General features: G+C 37.9%; 1 protein-coding gene across 8 annotated transcripts in view; it reads right to left on the reverse strand.

The window, feature by feature from the left end:
- The window catches only part of mef2cb (myocyte enhancer factor 2cb), an 84,560-nt gene extending 68,454 nt beyond the window's left edge, over nucleotides 1–16,106 (reverse strand). For 3 of the 8 annotated variants that reach the window (XM_088008941.1, XM_088008943.1, XM_088008938.1), the window contains exon 1: nucleotides 3,594–4,533. The gene's annotated coding sequence lies outside the window, so the exon portion shown is untranslated. Of the gene's footprint in view, nucleotides 1–3,593; nucleotides 4,536–6,720; nucleotides 6,842–15,698 lie in introns of those variants that run through there. The other 5 variants (XM_088008942.1, XM_088008945.1, XM_088008939.1 and 2 more) reach the window with 4 other exon arrangements.
- Nucleotides 16,107–19,430: the final 3,324 nt, after the last annotated feature.

Here is a 19,430-nt window from a genome sequence, read left to right on the forward strand (position 1 = left end):
CACCCATACACACATACAGACAGACAAACACACAAAACACAGAACAACAAACACAAAGCACAGCACAGCCAGAAGTCTACTTTATGCAGAAATATTCTAAAGTGTGTTTTACAATACAATTAAACATCAAAGGCTGATATATTCCTCTGTGATCTTTAACACCCCAGCGAACACACCCATACACCCCCACCACCCCCACCCCATCCATCCACTCACAACATACAGAGAAAGTTGCTGAACGTCACTGCTAATTACTAGATAGAGACAGAAGAATGCTTTGGATTATTATGCAAAAACCAGGACATATTCAAATGTATGCATTCAACACATCCAAGAAGTGAATTGTTTATTTAGATTACTGACACTTCTTTAAGTTCTTTTTTGTGTGGCGTGATTTTAGGCTCCTATGAAGAAACGACGATGAGGTTTGTGTGAGGCAAGGATCCATGTGGGGAGAGATTCTGAACATTCGCGACATTTGAGACAAGGAGAGGAGAGTGTGTTGAAAATTAACAAATAAACACATGCTGAAGTTCAGTCGGACACTTTTCCGCGCAATTATAAAACAATACAAAAACAAATGGAAACTGCAGAAGAAGAAGAACCGTGTCTTGAGCATATGAAGAGAAAAAAAAACACACATATGGTTGTAAGAACTTTCACTTGCTGACAAACAAAAATTAAAGACTTCCATTAAAAATTTAATTCAAGATATATATATATATATATATATATATATATATATATATATATATATATATATATATATATATATATATATATATATATATATATATATAAAGAGACAATTCTCAGTTGTTTCAGGTATTTTTCTCATGATCTAGAGTAAATATAATTCTCCACAATTGACTCTCATATTACCTTTTCATTTGAGCCAAAGGGCATGAAGTCCAATTACAGTTTCTCAATATCTCCCTCTAGATCTTGCCAGCCGGCAATCTGCAAATGAATGTTTAACTGTGCAAACTGTGCAAACTCCTTCCAAAATATTTGAAACCATTAGTGAAAAAAAAAAAAAAAAAAAACTTTGAAGCACACCAAAAAGGGCGCTATTAAACTATTTGCTTTAACATAAATACATTTGATGTTTTCATTAAGAATGTTTTCACAGATCTGGTTTTCCATGATGAGGGAATCTTGAACTGAGCCTTTTGTGCTATATTAAATGTCTCTGCTCAGAGCAGCATACGTAGAGGGACTTCTAAAAATGGCTAACATGTTATAGTATTTACAAGATAACTTTCTCGTTATATTTCACTTCTCATAGACAGCAAATTAAACTAATGAAGATCTGTCCGGTCACTGCAGACTTTGCCAAAGTTTTTTTTTTTTTTTAAACACATGGCAAAACCTTTCAAAAGCTGGAAATACAATGTGTCCCTTCCCCTCACTTAACTAAAGCTCCGCTGAGCCCCTGGTGTACAGCAAAGTGCCCTAACAATCGGCTCAATGCCCCAGCCAATCAGAGGGACACGTGACCTTCTAATCCCTCTCTGTGAGAAGGGTAAGAGTGTATTGTCACTGTTGGTTTTGTGAATCGGCGTTCAAAATCCCAAATGATTTGTCAGGAGGTGGAAGGACTTAAGCTAAACAGGAGAAGCAACTACAGCGCGGGCCAGATAGTGTGGGTGTCGATGCGTCCTCTGATGCAGAAAAGGGCGAGTGTGTGTGTGTGTGTGTGTGTGCGTGTGTGTGCGCGTGTATGTCTGTGTGTGTAAGGGAAGGACAGACAGAGAACCTGGTTTCGTCTTTGCACTCGCGCGTGCTTGTTCGCAGCAGACGTCTATGTGTGTGTGTGTGTGTGTGTGTGTGCGTGTGTGTGTGTGTGTGTGAAGGGTCTCTGAGATTACAGAGCTTGGATGACAGGAGTCCTCTGTGTGTAATCGTAGGTCCACATGCGAGTGCTCACCTTCCTCTGAGCGGATTAACCTAACGCTTAATCCCAAGAGAGCAACAGGCCAGAGAGGCCACACAGAACAGCTTCATTGACAATGGTCAGGGGAGGGAAGGCCACGTGTAAGATCTTTGTGACTAAAGAGTGTATATTTTTTATAAGATTACAATTCACTAAAAAAGATGACAAACTTTGGTGGGACAAAATAAAAAAAAATGAGCAACTTAAGCTGACCTTTTAAAATAGTATCTCTCTTAAATGCAGGATACTTTAAACAGAGAGTAAGTGCCTCTTCTGTTTTTGAATTCACGGCAAGAAACAACTGTGCACTGACTGAAGGTATGTAGAGCGCATTAGAAGGAACCAATAAGCCGCTCCGACATGCTGCAAAATTTGTCAACTTAGAATATTCCCTTTCAGGGGTGAGGTTTTACATTTCTTTAAGTTTGTAAGTCAGAGTAAAAACAAATTCTAAACTTCTGTAAAAATTTTTTTTTTTTTGAAGAACAGTTTTCCTTTACTTTAAGTATTTATTAAATTATATTGAGTATAAAATTGCAGGTAAAATTCCCACCGTATTTTCACACGACGTTAAAATATAAGAAAATGTACTTAGATATCAACTTTTCTCACAGTCTTAGATTTAGACTTAGCATGACATATTTCTGCATGGAGCCCGTACACTTCTAAAATGAAACAAACAGTGCAGGGGGTTTAATTCCACTCTGAGGTGTCAACCTGTGAAAGTTGCCACAAGTTAATTATATTGTCCTTATTAATCCTCTCACTGCAACAGGTTCAGTTGTGCCACAGGAGACTCAACTGTGTTCACCTTGTAAATATATCACACTCCTTGTAGTGGTTACAGTAAGTCAGTCTCAATCACAAAGTCACAGAAAAGGAATTGTTAGCTCAGCCTGAACATCAGTAACACTCTCCAAAAGGACTGATTTACAAAACTGTTCTCTGTAGCTCTGCATAAATTAACACCCAAGTAAGTCTATCAAACTGTGTCCTGCTGCAATACGAAAATCCTTTTGTTGTATTAAAATTATTTAAGGACAGTTTCTAGCTCCATCATATTTGCACTTTTATCCATGAATTGTGGCGTGGCATGCTTACACGTGTATAAAAAGATAGACATATGCACAATACGCTGAAAATTTCAAGCCTACTTGGCAATTTTTCCACTTGGTCTAAAAGTTTATTTAATATTTTGTGACTTTCATATATATATATATATATATATATATATATATATATATATATATATATATATATATATATATATATAGACTATAGAATCTGTTATCTATATTATATAGTTGTATATAATATTTTTAGGAACGCGCTTCATTTCACTTTATGTGGTTTTGTGCATGTGGACTCTACAAAGCTGCACAAGGTCACCACAACAGTAACATTAACAATGACATGAAACTCATTTGGCCTCTTTCTAATAGAACATAACCAGCTATTTGATGTCACCTTGTAACGGTAGTACAGAGTTGACACCGGCGGAGGTCACAACCAATCGATACGCGCAGTTAATGCACTTTGTTGACGAGCTGCGCGCGTCAAAATAGAGCCGCTAACTTTCCCCTTAGAAATAAAGATATCTAGATGTAAATGACGCTGCACTTCTTGGGTGCCAAGTGTTAACGCGGCGGGTACTTACTTTTGTTTGGTATGAAATCTTCTTCGGGGTGAGGAGAAAGAAACAACAAGCGGGTCCGCCGGTTGTTTGGCCCGGCTGTTTGACAGGAAGAGTGAAGCCGCTGCCTGATGGGGGGGACGGAGTTCGCTGAGACGCACTTAAAATCCAGGAGCGCAACTTAGCAGAAGACGGCGCCGGGTAAGAAAAAAAAGTAACGTACAGTACGTGGTAGGAGTCTGTATAATATCAAACCAAACTACTCTCTCTCTCTCTCTCGCTCGCTCGCTCGCGCGCTCTCTCTCTCTCTCTCTCTCTCTCTCTCTCACACTCTTACTCTGTGCTCTGTGTGTGCGTCTCCCCCCCACCCTCTCTGTGATCGGACAGTATCTTCTCTGGAGGCGGTGAGGACGCTTCGCCTGTTCCCTCCAAGAGGTGCCGGTGAGAGGAGCGGGACTCGGTGTTAGAGGTGGAGGGAGGTGCCGGTGAAGTGCGGGATGTCTGGGAGCCTGACACTGGTGCTGAGAGCGCTGTTTCTGTCTTTCCCTCAAATCCAGACCGAATGTTTGCCTGAAACCTTTCTACTCTCCCACCCTGTGCGAGAAGCAATAATCATTTTCCCCCCCTTCTCCTTTTTTTTTTTTTTTTGACTCCTGAAAGGGGGCGGTCTCACATTTCCCCACTCTACTTTAATGAACGAGGCATGGTTTCTTAATACTTTATTATCACGGAAGTCCCGATAGAGTGGACACACAATTAACTGCTCCGAGAGGACCACTAGAGGAAGATGATGGGCTGATGTCTAGTTTAACTAATGAACCAACAGAGAGAGCGTCTGCAGTCTATTTTTAAAAAGCCGCCGAAGTTGTAGTGCTCATTGTGGGAAACTTAGTTTTTTACTCCTTTCATTGGAAATCAACCATGATTTGTTAAACAGCGAGAAAAAAAAAAGGTTTCTGGACTTGTATATGCCTATTAAATTAAAAGAATACTATAAAAGTATGTTTTTAATTATATTAGCCGTTATTTAAAATCAAACAATTGTTTACATTACAGCATTACTTTGTAAATCCAGTAATACTCATTAATTATATCAATAGATCCATCTGAAGTAAGTTTATAGTTTTTATGATACATCCTTCCTACATGTTTTATTTGTACGCAGACGTCAGTTTAGTCAAATTCTCATTTATTATGCACTGTAAAAATAAGTTTCGGAGGGTATTAAACCTTACCCACGAAAATCACCAGAAACTTTAATCAAGTGTGTTTTTTTATAAATGCAATGTTCAATAATGCTTTAGATAGGCTCTGTGTTGAAACAAGAATTTAATTGGGTATCCAGATAGTTTAGTGATGGCGCTAAATCTGAAGTCAAAATTGTAATCCAACCAACCTCAACCTGGAAATAGTTGTTGCCTATCTTATCCATTGGTTTTCCGATAAAACATGTACATCTCTTCTCTTAAGAATAGGTTTTAGAAGCTTATAGCAATTCAATAATACCATCAGATTTTACTAGTTAGGCAACAGTTATAATTCCTGAACAAACAAGATGAATATATTAATCTCAATAAATGTTAGAAGTTTTGAGCATGTACATTTCAAAAATTGAAATTTGACAACTTTATCGGCAAACTTACATAACTTGAACCCTAAAATGCTGATGAAAATCTACCCAAAGACAATATTTGCCAACAGCTGGTTTTGTTAGTGCAGGGGAAAAAAAACAAAAACATTTCTTTCTGGGACTTCATAAGGATTCTCTTTGGATATAGAAAGACCGTCTACATTCTCAGATTTTCTTTCCATCTATACAAGTCCTAGCTATTTCATGCAGATAAGCCCTCACAGACAGTGAGTAAGCATCGTGGAAAATATGAGCTCTTTAACCACCCAGCCAAATGATTACCAAACATCCACTCTATTAGTGTCAATTAGAGCAGTAAGTTCGCCACTGGAGATAAGACAGACAGTGCAGTGGCTTTGTCCAGAAATATGTAGAATAGAATTTGTTAAATATCTAGATTTATTATAATAATAGTTTTATTATTTTCATTCAGTGGCGGTTGTATATGTGAGGAAACAATAATACATTTTGACCATATTTTTGGGTGAGAATGTCAATTTTTGTTTGTTGCCACATAGAGGCTTTACACATCCAAACTGCATTAAAAAATAAATAAATAACATACATCATGACACAATACAGTTAAAGTTTCTGGTGATGTTTGACAAAAACATGCATTGTGCTGTGTTTCTCACACGTCTTGATTTTAGGTTGTCATAATGCCAAAAACAAACACTGTCTGTCCGGTATAGAATTATTCAGTGTCGCGTTGTCCAGTCTAGGTATAGATGTTGAACTAGAGCTGATCCAAGGCTGAGTTTAGCCTTCATCATTGATTGTCTGCTGCAGTGTTCAGCAATAATATATTACATGGTGTATTCTTTGCCCACCTCCTGACAACTGGAGATGACCATAAACAGACTACAAGTTTTTATGGTGACCCCCACACACATGTTTATAATATGAATATCCACTATATTTATGGTTGCTGGTTGGTTCAGTGTGTAATGTCGCCTGTAAAATATATCTGTGATACCCTGGTTTTGCTTGAGTTTAGTATTGTATTTTGCTGTATCAATTCACACTCTGAAATCTACACCAAACAGGTAAGTCCTTCCCCATGAGGCTAATGCACAAAATGTGAGTCCCTCTTTGCCTTTCTGTGGACTAGGCTGCAATCTTGCCACCTAGTTAGTCAAGTTAGGAAATGTGGGGAGCAAGGGTTAATAAATAAATCAAGCCGGCTAATCTGTTTGACGGATGGACATTACAGCATGTAACTGAACCCTCTGGTGTCTGATAACTCTGTGTGCCACCTTCACATCACATGACCCTTTAATCTTTAATAGCATTTCCTCTGGACCCTGGTCCTCTATGATAATCAATAAGGAGTAGTCTGTTAGACACCCTGAGTTCATAATGTGAACATGTCAGATATCAATAGCAAGGGAAACAATGAGTACACAGTTTTCACAACCTCCGCAGACACTTTTTCTCCCCCTTCAGACCTCTGTTTTGACTAGACACGATAAGGGATACATCAACGTTCATAGGTGTTTTTGTTTTTTTTTTTGGTTATACCACATTCAGCGTTCCTTCGTCTTCTGTCTTGCGTCCCCCTTGCTCTCTATGCTGTCTGCCAGCAGCTCATTGGAGGGGTCCTTTCTGCACCGCAATGCTCGAGGTTGTCATTTAACGGCACCTGGAGAGAGAAACAAAGTGCAGAGACACGACGAGAGGAAGTATGAACCTTCCAGCGAATCTGTGAATATACTTTAAAATCTTTCTCCCTTGAAATATATATGTGTGCGTGTATGTATAATGACCACATGCAGGCGTCTGAATAAATTGGAGCCTATGGATTGAATACATTTGAATGGTGTAAAATCATTAAAACAATGTGATCGTTAGCTCATGCATATTCATATAGGGGCGCATAACTGTAAAACTACAATGAAGGCATACATCCAGCTTTATCAGTGCTCTTACTCTTAATGCAAAGCAGGGAAGACCCACTGCATATTTAAAATTCAAGAACACTGTAGATCCATGACCAAATCAAAATCTTATCGTACTGTGTATTTCAGTATGTATTACATTTGCTATTGAGCTGAGATATCTGTAAAACTTGTGACACATATGTGAATACAAACAGTTGTGGATTAAAGGGATAGTTCGATTTATTATTATTTTTTTTAAGTGAGATTCTGCTAAATAGTTATAAGGACTTAAAATCAATCCTGCTGTATGACGTCTTCATACAGCACACATCAAGATTAGTTAGAAGTTACCAGCCTGCCCAAAAGGAGCCAAAACCAATTAAATATTTATTGTCCAGGATCAAGTCAAGTCTCAAACATGTCATTGTGGTTTATGCAAATGTTTTTTTTCTGAAAAATTTGTTCCGTTGTCACATTTGATTTGCATTGAGCAGTTATTTACAGATAAGCCAATGATTATTTACATTAGAAATGGAGTTTGATTTCCTTTGTGAAACACGTACTAAAAGGGGACATTCAAAACATTTCTGATTAATGTAACAGTCTGATAGAAAAGTAAAGCAGTGCGGGATCAAGATGAAATAGCAGATTAACTCAGAGATATTTTATTGATCTTTATACTATGTTGCCTTTCAGTCAAATAGTTACTCTCATGGGTTTGGGGGAAAACTTTATTTGTTCAGTTGCTAGTAAGTGTTTCATAAAAAGGGATCAGTGATAGCATACAGACTCCCGGCTCCATTTCCCATGTCAGTAAACAATTCAAACATAACAGTAGTTTACAGGTTAATGAGAAAGCATTTGCATAAACCTCCACGACGTTTTTAAGATTGAAGCTGGTTCAAGAGCTGTTTTAAGAAGTTTGCACTGGTCCTGGCCCCTCTCCAACTCTGTGGTGACTTTTGCCTCAATCTCCATATAATCAGGATTCATATGAAATGACCACAATTAGAGAGGCATCTACTCCAAGTGAGATATTGATTCCTTATAATGTGCTAACAAAACCTTGCCGAAAAAGTTCTGAATTATCCCTTTGAATGTTGTATACTATGTCAAACTATTTTTAATATTTTTTTATTTTTTTTTCCACCTGAAACTTTCTTGGCCCAGATCATCCTTCCCTCCTACTCCTATAAGGCTGCGCTTAACATACAGAGGAGGGAGTGTGAGAGTGTGTTCAAGTGTGGGTTTGACAGTCGCATCAAAGCCCGATGGGGGGAAAATAAAATTTGTTTTACAGTTTGCCAACACAATTATGCAATTACAATATGTCACAGCATGTACACGCACTCCTCAGGCCATCAGCTAAATGTAGTTTACTGTGAGGTTTGGCATGTAAAGAGAACAGGGGAAACTGCAACTGGATGTTAAGTCAAACACATAAGTGCGGTTTGCTGATATTGATCTTGCTTGAATTGTTTCTTAAGCCTCTCCTGGCAGTCACTTTACAGCCTGTGTCACACACAGATGCTCTGACACACACACGCACACGCACACACACACACACACACACACACACGCAAACACGCGCGGAGTGGTTCATCTAAAAATGCGTGTTTTTGGTAACAGAGAAACAGGGAGAGAGGGAGGAGGAGAGAGGGAAAGGAATGCCTCTCTTCAAGCAAAAGATAAACACAAACACATTTCCAGGGCAAACAGGAACAGCCCGGGCTCAGTGCAATCTGTTGTCGATCACGCTCACGTGAAAATACAATCTGCCTGTCACAGTCGATGATGTTGTCAAGCACTCTGCCTCGCCGCTCCTGAGAATTAGCCGGCTATTACAGAGGCTCTGGGAGACGAGCGGAGTATTTGTTGTATGTCGGATATGTCTGAGGATGCTCCCAGCTTCACTTGGTATTTACAGGTTTCAGTCGCTGTTTCCTGCGCTCGTTTCCCTAATGAATTTTGGAGACGTTTGGTGTTTTGACAGTAGATTGATGCTACATGACGTGACGACCAAAGCCTTCTCGGTGGGGACAAAAAGACCTGCAGGCCATTTTAACTCACAGGCTCTGCTGAGAAGCTATAGATTTCCCTTTTGCACATGGGTTTGAATTTCGTTGCATGCTTTCTTTCTTGCTTTTAGAAGATATCGGTGTCTGATAATATTTTTACAGTCAAGCGTCTGCATATTATTCAGTGTAAAAGCATGTGTAAAACAAATTGTTACTCCTAAAATTTTATTCTTGAGTTTTATGAAAATGTATCATTTTTTGCTTTAGTATTTTCAATTTAATTATGTAGTTCTTGATTTTGTGCAGGGATGAAACACTTTTTAATTGAATTGTCTTTTACCCATCCTGTTAAATTTAGCATACATATTCAGGACATGCTCAACCCAAACATCTGGAGAGATATCCCCACTTTAGGAGTCACGTCACACTTTGCAGAGGAGAGAGAATTCCTTTTCTCTGCTTTTTCTAATTTTGTTAGCTTGCAAAGCCTTGCATTTAATACGATTTCAAGCTCCTTATTAATAAGATTGATAAGAAAACTCAGAGGTTAACATCACCAGTAATTGTGCTGCTAGAAATTCTACCACTGTAAATTACAATTAGAGGAGTAAAGGTGATAAAAATGTATTTTGATTCACTCAAGTCATGGAGCTAATCACTTTCTAATATAAAATGTAAGAAACAACAACATTTGTGATCAAATGATTTTCTTTTTTCTTCCTATTAAAAAAAAAGCTAAAGATATATTTTTCTATGAATGTGGGATTTATATCTAAATAAACTATGAATTTAATGTTCTATATCAATTTTTCTTTTAAAACAAAGAAGCAATATAGCTATGTTGTTTGTTAATTTGTTGGGAGTTTTTTAACCACATAATTTACCTAACCAAATGTGTATTAAGTAATTTTTTTTGGTAAACAATTAGACATAATTGTTACCATGACTCCAGGATAAATAACAATAACTGATTGTTATCTATTTTCATAGAAAGCTGAAGGCATGTCATACTTTCAGAGCATGATAACCTTTAGCAAAAAACACCATGATTTTAATACTGTCACAAACAAAAATGCATAACATGCATTCTTGATTAAAAAAAAAGACTTTATTAAAAATGTACAATAAATTCTGGCTAATTTTAGTCGCAGTCCTGAGGTGATAATTACATAGAATATTACACCGTTTTGCCTTTCTGCTCTTTATACAGTAACATTGGGGAAGAAATTAGCTAATTTTAGGTGGTCATTTAGTTGTGCTTTCTGTTCCTGTAGCCAACCTGAAGTGAGCTGCATTACACGTTGCACATCTGCTACCAGGTACGGTTTTAAAACAGTAACATAACATCATAATAAGTGAGATAGCCAGTGCTCCATGACTGTCCATGATTTAAACATTTCCAAAATATGTAAATTGTTTTCGTTATAAGCAATAGAAAACTGTAGTTGTTGCCTTCATTCAGCCAGGTGACCACCAGTGCACAACAACATGAGAAAAAGAGGTTCGGCTCTGCAGGATCTAAAGCTCCTGAAGGTCTGGGAAACCTCTGGTTACTCTTGCAGTTTCTCTGGCTTCTCATTAAAAGGACCTAACCAAAGGAACAGCATATCAAAAAATCTCGATGGCATCAAAACCTTAACTTATCTTAAATATAGTCCATGCTTACTTTCCAAACAGACACAAACAACTAACTGCATTACTCCAAGATGAATATATATTACAACTTTAACTTAAAAACAACCCATTTAGATAATTTTAGGTGTTTCTTATTTAGATTATGCAAAAAAAAAGAACCCCTAAAACAACTCACCCCAAAAGTATTTTTTTTTTCTATTTTGATATTTGTCAGCAGAACCATAGACAGCCACGCCAAACGTCGTAAAACCAAATGATGACAGATCCTGTAAAGAGTTCAAGTATAAACTTGAACACACTAACAACAAGGTCAGGAGGACTCCTAAACTGCAATGGCCACAAGGTAAGCTCTCTCCAAGCTGTGTCACGTGGGATTTGCATGTGTTGTATTTAACAAACAGTGTTCTGTCTGTACACCTTTTCTGCATTATGGATGAATCACAAGCTCAACAACAAGCTCTGCTTTTGTTGCGCCCGGGGCTCCAGTTACAACATCAGAACAGCTCTTTGGTCCTGTGACCATGCAGACAGCCTCAGATGAAGCTCTGCCGGGTAAACTGTTGGTCAGGCCTGTTGCTTCCTCGCTTTTTTTTTTTTTTTTCACACCGTCATATGAATGCGTGTTTGTACATTCACACACCAAAACATCATTCTTACTTGACTCAAATAGTAGGACATTTTCCTCTTAATCTTCTTAATTTTATTGAAATCTTAATGATTTCAATAAAATAAACACTTAACATCTGGATATTTTGAAGAAAACTGAACAAAATTAAAAAAAAAGGTTGGAATTCATGTTTCATTAAACACCTGCAGAGTGACTTCATATTGATTTGGTTTCTAATCAAGGCTCTTTAATTTCATATATATGGCATTAATGTGCCTACTGTATGACAGGTGCATTCGCTGAACCATCTGCTGCAGATTAAATACACACTCACACTGCAGTTAAGTGTGCAGCCTGTAGGGGAGGTCTGCTCCCTTCTCTAACATAATGAAATATCTCAGTTTGGTGTTAACTTGGAGGTATCCCTCATGCAAAAATAAATCAGTAACTTAAACCATGCATCAATAGCTTTGTAGCAATGCAATTTAGTAGAATTATCATCTCTAAAAATAAAGGTCATTTTAAATAGAGATTAAATACTTGTTGAAATTATCCTTCGTACTGCATTCTAATTATTTTCATTTTAATTTACTTGAAATGTTTTCATTCTAATCCCTGACACTGTTGTTTCTCTAACCTCTCTTTCTGTTCCTAAATCTTCTAACTGTCATGCTTTCAGTCTGCACATATCAAGGGCTAAGCACTCTTTTTGTCTCCTCTAGATTGCTTTGAGAGGGAAAAAAAAAACTTACTTTCTGTTAATGATTTTTCCTCCGCTTTGAATGGTTGGGAAATAATTCGGTATGAGCTGCTCCGGAGCAGGCACAGTTATTTCATTGTTCTTGCTGCCCTTTCTCTAATTGTGCTTAGCAAGGGGAGATGCTGGCATTCCTTTTGTTTTTTTGGTCTCAGTTCAAGGAGTGCCCACTAGTATTTCCTGATGGTGTGTAAAAAAAACTGCACGTCAAAGTGTAGGGAGTACAGAAATGGGAGCGAGATTATATTTGCACAGATAGACGATGAGTTAAGATGCATAGTTATCCTATTGAAGTTTGTTTCAAAGTCACACACACACTAGTCACTGACGATGTTCATTGTCCCTCACTCTTGTTCACATTGTGCTTTGAGACTTTATCAATAATGTAGTTCCTTATCTATTGACAAATGTCCAAGAAACATTGGTTTCCATTGCATTCTTTACCAAGTACAACATTTGGCAGAGAGAATTTAGGGTTATTTATTGTATGGGTTTGCCTTCTGTGGATTGGATATGCTCTGACTGCATATGATTGATGTAATTTGGGACAGTGGGAGTTTCAGAGTGCCTCGTTTTTAACGTTGGTCAGTCATAATATAACACGTAAATGCCAAGATCTAAGTTTACTCGGCTGAACGTTCGCATTTCGACACTGTTGAAATGGTTCAAACTAACCCAGTGTACGTTTCAGTTTAACTGGTAAGAGTTTAATTGGTAAGAACAAAAATAACCCATCACTAGGGGACAGTCTGTTTTTTGATCAACACAACTACAAATGTGAACGTATGGGATTAGAGTAAAGTGCTCTTGGGGGCCCCTGCTAGCATGGAGGACACAACCTCAATTATATCTTTGGCTAGCTCCGGACAAGAGCACTGCAACTGCGGATTTACCCAGCATCTACCTCAGCTTTTTCTGTTGGAGTGGTGTGATCTTTGAAGATTGACTCTGCACTTGCTTCTGTGTCCATCAAAAACAGGATTGGTTCTAATTTTGATGGTTGGCAATGCAGAGGCGATGCGCACAACGCCGCCATGCAGATGCAGTGTAAATGCTCCCATTGGCTATAGTAGGTGCACATTTGCTGCACAGTCTGTTCTGTGGCAGAGCGGAGACGCAGGCAGTGTAAATTCAGGGTTAGACTCTTGTTGCTAAAACGGCAGAACTGGCAGTTTTGTGATATTATTTCCTAGTAACTATTAAATGTAGTCTGTTTTAACCACACCTAAAACTGCTACCTTGCGCTAGGCATATATGCACTACTTCAGATTTTTTAACAGATTTCAGTATATGTGTATGTTATGTTGTCCTATAAAACTCAGTCTATTGAACCAAAGAAACATTCTGGCCACATTAAGCTAGTAATTAGGTAGAAGTTGTGCACTGAGTAACATTTTCACAATGGACAACAGTGTTCAGAAATCTGCCTGGCATAGCAAGCAGTAAGGCTCTCTAGTGAGAACTTTCCTGTTTGTAAAAATGACGCAGGTAACATTCATGGCACTACAAATAAACTTAAGAAAATCAGATTTATCACTTTGAGAAACTTTTCAAAAATTTGTCCTGCAAACTAGAACACAGGCATGAAAAGGAGACAACTTGTTTAAGTATTCATTTTTCACGATTCATGGAGTGTCTCTCCTCCTTTTATTATTCCTCTGTGCCACAGAAAGGTTTCTAGTTCTCACTGTTTCAAAATCCTTTACTCACAATGACTTGGCATATGTTCTTCCTGCAGCTGTTGACCTCTGCCAATTCTACGGACAATTAAAGATCATTTGGTGTGGATACGCAATTTCTCCCACACTCCTAACAAGCACCCGATAACATCTCGCAGTGAAGAAAAGGGAGCGCAGAGGAATAAATGTGTCTAAATGAGGAATCCTCAGCTCATGTGTGCGATTGTGGGGCCTATAGCGGCCACGGGCTCCGGCTTGTGCTACATGGTGGAGCTTGGCAGACGAGCGGCACCGTCTAAAGCTCTTTGTGCCTTCAGGATCACCCTCGACTCATTCTTATTCATACATGATCAGAGGGGAAGCAGGCAGTTGAGATTAGCCGCAGATCAAAAGAGCCGCCTAGCTCCAGCGCTTGTGTTTTGTAGATCCAGGCGGCCCCAGCACACAAGCAATGCATCGCGGCAGCGGAGCATCATACTGTTTTCTGGCCCTCAGCACCGCTCAGCGGGGCTAGAAGGAAAAGGAGTTATCATACAGGAGGACATAACGCTGCTGGAAATCTCCCAGAGTTAAATAACAAAGGGAAGAGCAAATAAAAAAAAAAGGCATAATGTGAGCAAAATTACTCACCGTTTCTGTAAGCCATTAAGGCATCATAACACCGTGCTTTCCATGCCACTGCTATCAAAACTGCTCCCATATGTGCAATAGGTCATGGTACAGTTGTAATTTGTTTAAAATTGAATGACTGACTGAATTAAATGAAATACACTTTTTCCAGTGGCGAAAACATTGTAACCACAAAGCGTCTGCATTAACTTCATCTATAACATAATCATCTGAAACAGCAAATTAAACAACTATTCACGCATTCACTTTCTTGCAATTAAATTAGTGTGAGTAGAAAACAGATATAACATCAAATTTCTTTAGGAATTTAACTGAACTACATTTGGTGAGCATATCAACTAATAATAATCGGATGCACACTTTATATCACCCGTCCGCGACCAGTAAAAATAAATCGGCAGCCTGGCTCAAGTTTCCATCTCGCTACATCAACAACTAAAAACAAGAATTAAACCAATTGCAGAGCTTGAAAGCGAGCTGACAGGATGAGGTGACTTTCAAAGGCAAAAAGGCAACAGTGTGAGAGCATACACCACCCTACAGAGAAAGAAAACAACGGGTTTCCTCAACTCTGGTGACCATCAAAGCCAGGGAATTCAGAGCCGGTAAAGCTAATATGTGAGGGCTAAGCAGTTCCCGTAAACTGGGTCAACGTTTCTAAGGTTCTAAATTTTGGGGAATTAGTGGTTCTCCACGAGGAAAGCAAATGAGACAGTAATATACTGCGAGTTCTACTTGTATGATTTGGCAAAATTGGTTTGGTTTGGTGAAATAAGGAGAATGAAACTGTTTTAAAGCTGACAAAACTCTAAGTGAATTAATGTTTTTGTTCCTCTCACTAACTTTTCAAAGTCTCATGCAAAAAATATATTTGGCACAAAACAAAAAAAAAAAAAAGAAAAAGATTGTAGATTTCTGTTTTGTGTGGTCATTTGCGAAACAAACTACATATAAAAGTAGCTTAAAGTTCATAAGTGAAGCTTTCTCCAAATTACTGTTTCCACCTGAGTTGAAACCAACTGTTATTCTTCTCTGTCAGTCTGGTGAGATAAAATCTACTTTAGTTTTGGAATAAAATGAAAGAAAAACATCTTAAGAAATTATAGAACTTTTTGAACAGAGTTGAACCAATATCAAAATCACAGCTTAATCGGTTACACATGTTTTGAACCGGTCTGCCATGTATGGCCTAACATCCTGGAGGGTACAGGCTTTTCCACTGACAGAATGACATTCGGACAAGATGGGGGGGGGGAGGAAAGGGAAGGAATAGGTTGTTCTGTGAAAACTCACCCGTGCCTTTTCTCTGCTTCCCCAGGAAGTTACACCCTGCAGAACCAGCTGAGGCCCAAATGTTTAAAAATAAAAAGGAGAGAAAACCTCTTAAAAAACCTAAACAACAAAAAAGATAGTAAAAAATATAATTACAAAAAAAAAAGAGAGAGAATTAGTTTAAGTTCGATGTCCTGCATGAATTAAAGCCAGACCAGCTGGCTTTGAAAAGAAACCCCTATTTGGGTTGTGTGTTTGCCCTCGATCTCTGCCTGGACTGAAATCAGGTCTGCTTCTTTCCGACCACCCTGTGCCACTGTCCCAGCTAAGAGCACCTGCCCCTATCAGTCTTGCATAAATTTAGCCTTCCGACGGATCAGTGTCACTTGTCGGCATTGGCATATGTGCCCTCCCAAGAATGCTGCAACCTTCACAGTGGCAAAAAAAAGACTACCTTTGTCCCTTCATATGCAAAAACTCATGCCTGCGTGTGCGACTCTGTAAACAAAGCTCCTAATTTTAAAGATAAGTATGCGTGCTTCATGCATCTTATAGAAAATCTCTGCATCCTGTGAGCAAGCATTTTACATAGATTCTCTACTATAATAAGTAAAATAACTTGTCTGAATGTGAGTAAATATTTAAGTAAACATTTTATTTGTGTGTCAAATATGATGATCTAGGATGTTCAAGCTCCAGAACAGGATAAAAATAAATACGTTTGGATGCGACAAATAATCCTGCCCCTTTCATAACCGGAGTCAATGTACTCTACGTGAATCATAAATAAATTAACCACTGGAAGAAATTACTGAGCATTGATAGCATCTTGACAAATATCAAAATACCAGGTGCACTGGTATACACCTATAATTTAGTAATTATAAGCTCATTTATCTGAGTATATCCATGACTAAAATCCGCCCACACTCCTGCTTTTTCTAAGCACCATAATGCTCATAAAATGTTGTTTTGTCATTACTGCCAGATAAAAATCGTGTTTCCTTCCAAAGAAAAACTTTGGTTTCCCTAAGCTGCTGGCATCGTGACTTTAAGCCATTTTTCCCTCCTAATGACACATTCAGTACAGTGCAAGAATCAGCAGGCTTAAATCATAACATCTTCTGTGCACATTTGTGTGCTAGCTAAAATTCTTGTGGGGGTGGCACGGAGGTAATTGTAATTTTATCAAATAATTTCCAGTCACGCTCAAGTTATCTGTTGCCAAAATCTCATGTATAAAATGACACAGTACAACTAAATTAGCATGTCATATGTCCCTCTTAAATAGGTTGACTGTCTTAAGTGGAGATTGATGATATTAAGGAAAGATGAGCAGAATATAGATTAGTATTTTCCCAGAACATATCCAAAAGTGTTGATCTAGAATGAGAGCGAACCAAGCAATGGCCACAGGATGATCGGTATTCACACTTGACAGTGGAATATTGTTTGTATTGATCCACTTGTATTGCTTACATGTTTCTGGGCAAAGATAATAAACTAATCAGTTTTTTTAGGTCAATTTCTATTACCATTACTACCTTTACTCCTGCAGCATGCACTAGCCAGTTCATGTTTGCCCTTTCTGGTATTTTTGTGACCTCATGCTGGACAGGAATTGAGTAATTTTTTGGACAGGAATTGGGTGGGAAGTGGATCGATGGTCACAGTTTATTTAATCTTGCTAGGCGTAAAAAAAAAAAGGAGGAATTTGGTGTGCTGATGAGACAAAGTAACAGAAATGTTGTGTGTGTAGTGGTTAAAAACTTTGAGGAATAACAATGGGTAACCTGAAACAAAATGAGAGATCTATGCCAGATGAGAATCAACTTTAATAACACGTATGAAAGATAACATGTTGTGTCGATGTGATTGGCTGATTTCTAAAGAAGCAGCTGACTGGACTGACCGAGTGAGGATGCACAGAGTTCAGTGGGCAAAAACATCAAACCTTGTTGCTACATGGTTATGGAGTAATGTCATGGATGACAGACCTCTGTTTGAATCTTTTAACATTTGAGAGAAGAAAGTGATTCATCAAAACCCTTTTGTCGAGAGCAGCATATTTCTGTTTCATTGTAAATTTCTTCACAGCATCTCCCTTATTCCTAAAGCCCTGGTGCTTTGCATGGGTTGCGTGCGTTCTTTTATCAAAATCAGATGACCTCTAAGAGACAAAATAATAATAATAATAAAATTATAGGAACTTCAGCCTTTGGACCTTAATTTAATACTACCAGTTCATTCATCTTTCAAAGATTGGGAGGATGACCTGAAAAAATGACCTCCAATGACATTCACTAGCATATTCAGCAACATCATCAACTTCATTGCTGCTGAAGGAGAGGCTATAAATAGTCACAAATGCTTACTATTTTCTGAGAACTAAGGGTGGTTGTGTTGTTTTATAGGAGGTCAGGAACAACCTCATGTACCTCAAGCCACAAGCAGAGCCTGATCAGAGGTTTAAAACCACATGTCACCGGTCTTAGATAATTATCAAGGGAAATACAGAGTCAAATATTTCAAACAACAATAGCCAAACAAAACAAAATTAGCTCGTTAAAATTTTTCATAATTACATTAATCATAAAAACAACATATTCAAAATAAAGTATGTAAAGCATGTTAATAGATTCAATAAACATAACTTTCTAGTACTCCAAAAAGCCAAGCTTCATTATTTCAACTTTTAATTCATAAGGAGTTTTAGGTGTGAACAGAATGTGAGTCACTGCTTAGTTTGTATGCATGTCGGTTAATTTCCATTATTTGTTCGTTTTACTTGAAATAAATGCTACTGGAACAAAATGTGAACACCGTATGGCAGTTTTAAAGGTCTGAAATGATCTTATGTATTTTTATTTTTTTTGTTTTGTTTTTTTCATATATTTTACCAAACAATTCAATTGCCCCGTTTTGGGGGTTAACAAAATAGCTAAGCACAATTTTCAATGAAAGAGTAAAGAAGAACATTTTTGTCCACTGTCTATAAATGCTTCTGAAAATGATTGGTTTATTGGTTGCATGTGTAAATATATGTTCATAATAGTGGTGCAACCTCTTTGATATTCTAAATCCAAAATCTCAATTAGACAATGTTATACTGAACATATTCAGAAGTCTATCTGCTGCGGCTGCATGTTCAGCAACAACTGTGATTTACATCTGGCCTTGACACTCGCTCTGAGAAAAATGTTGCCACATTTGTCCACGCATGATTGCCGCATGACGTCATATCCTTTGTGAACAACCAGAGGCAGCTTAGAAAAGCTGAAACACAAGTGTTCATGACAAAACTGTTTAAGCCAGACTTACCATCCAACATTCATCTTTTCGGTGGTCAACATCTAGTACAATCATTTGTTCTGAAAGCAACTAGCAAACTATTAAATACTAATTATTTTTACATACTGTTGTTTGTTACAGAGGGTGAGATTTGCTGCTATTGCTCACAAATGTGGGCTATGCCAACTGCAAAACATAAAATGTTCTGTCACCTGAATAGGTGACAAGCACTCAAGCACAAACATGGCATATCTTCTAAAAAAAAAAACAATAAATAGACACTTCTATTTATTTCTCCCCATTGCTTTATTACATTTACAGAAAATTAGAATAATTATTGTAATGAATCCAGTGACTGGTTTATGCAATTATGGGCGTAGTTAGGTGTGTTTAACATCTTACAGTAGCCTGGGAGAACCCCAAGAACTGGCTTGAAACAATGCTGACTATGTATAATTATCC

The sequence above is a fragment of the Poecilia mexicana genome, unplaced genomic scaffold (genome assembly GCF_051168715.1).
Source record: "Poecilia mexicana isolate PSO_F unplaced genomic scaffold, ASM5116871v1 scaffold_9, whole genome shotgun sequence".
In the NCBI taxonomy this organism is placed as follows: Eukaryota; Metazoa; Chordata; class Actinopteri; order Cyprinodontiformes; family Poeciliidae; genus Poecilia; species Poecilia mexicana.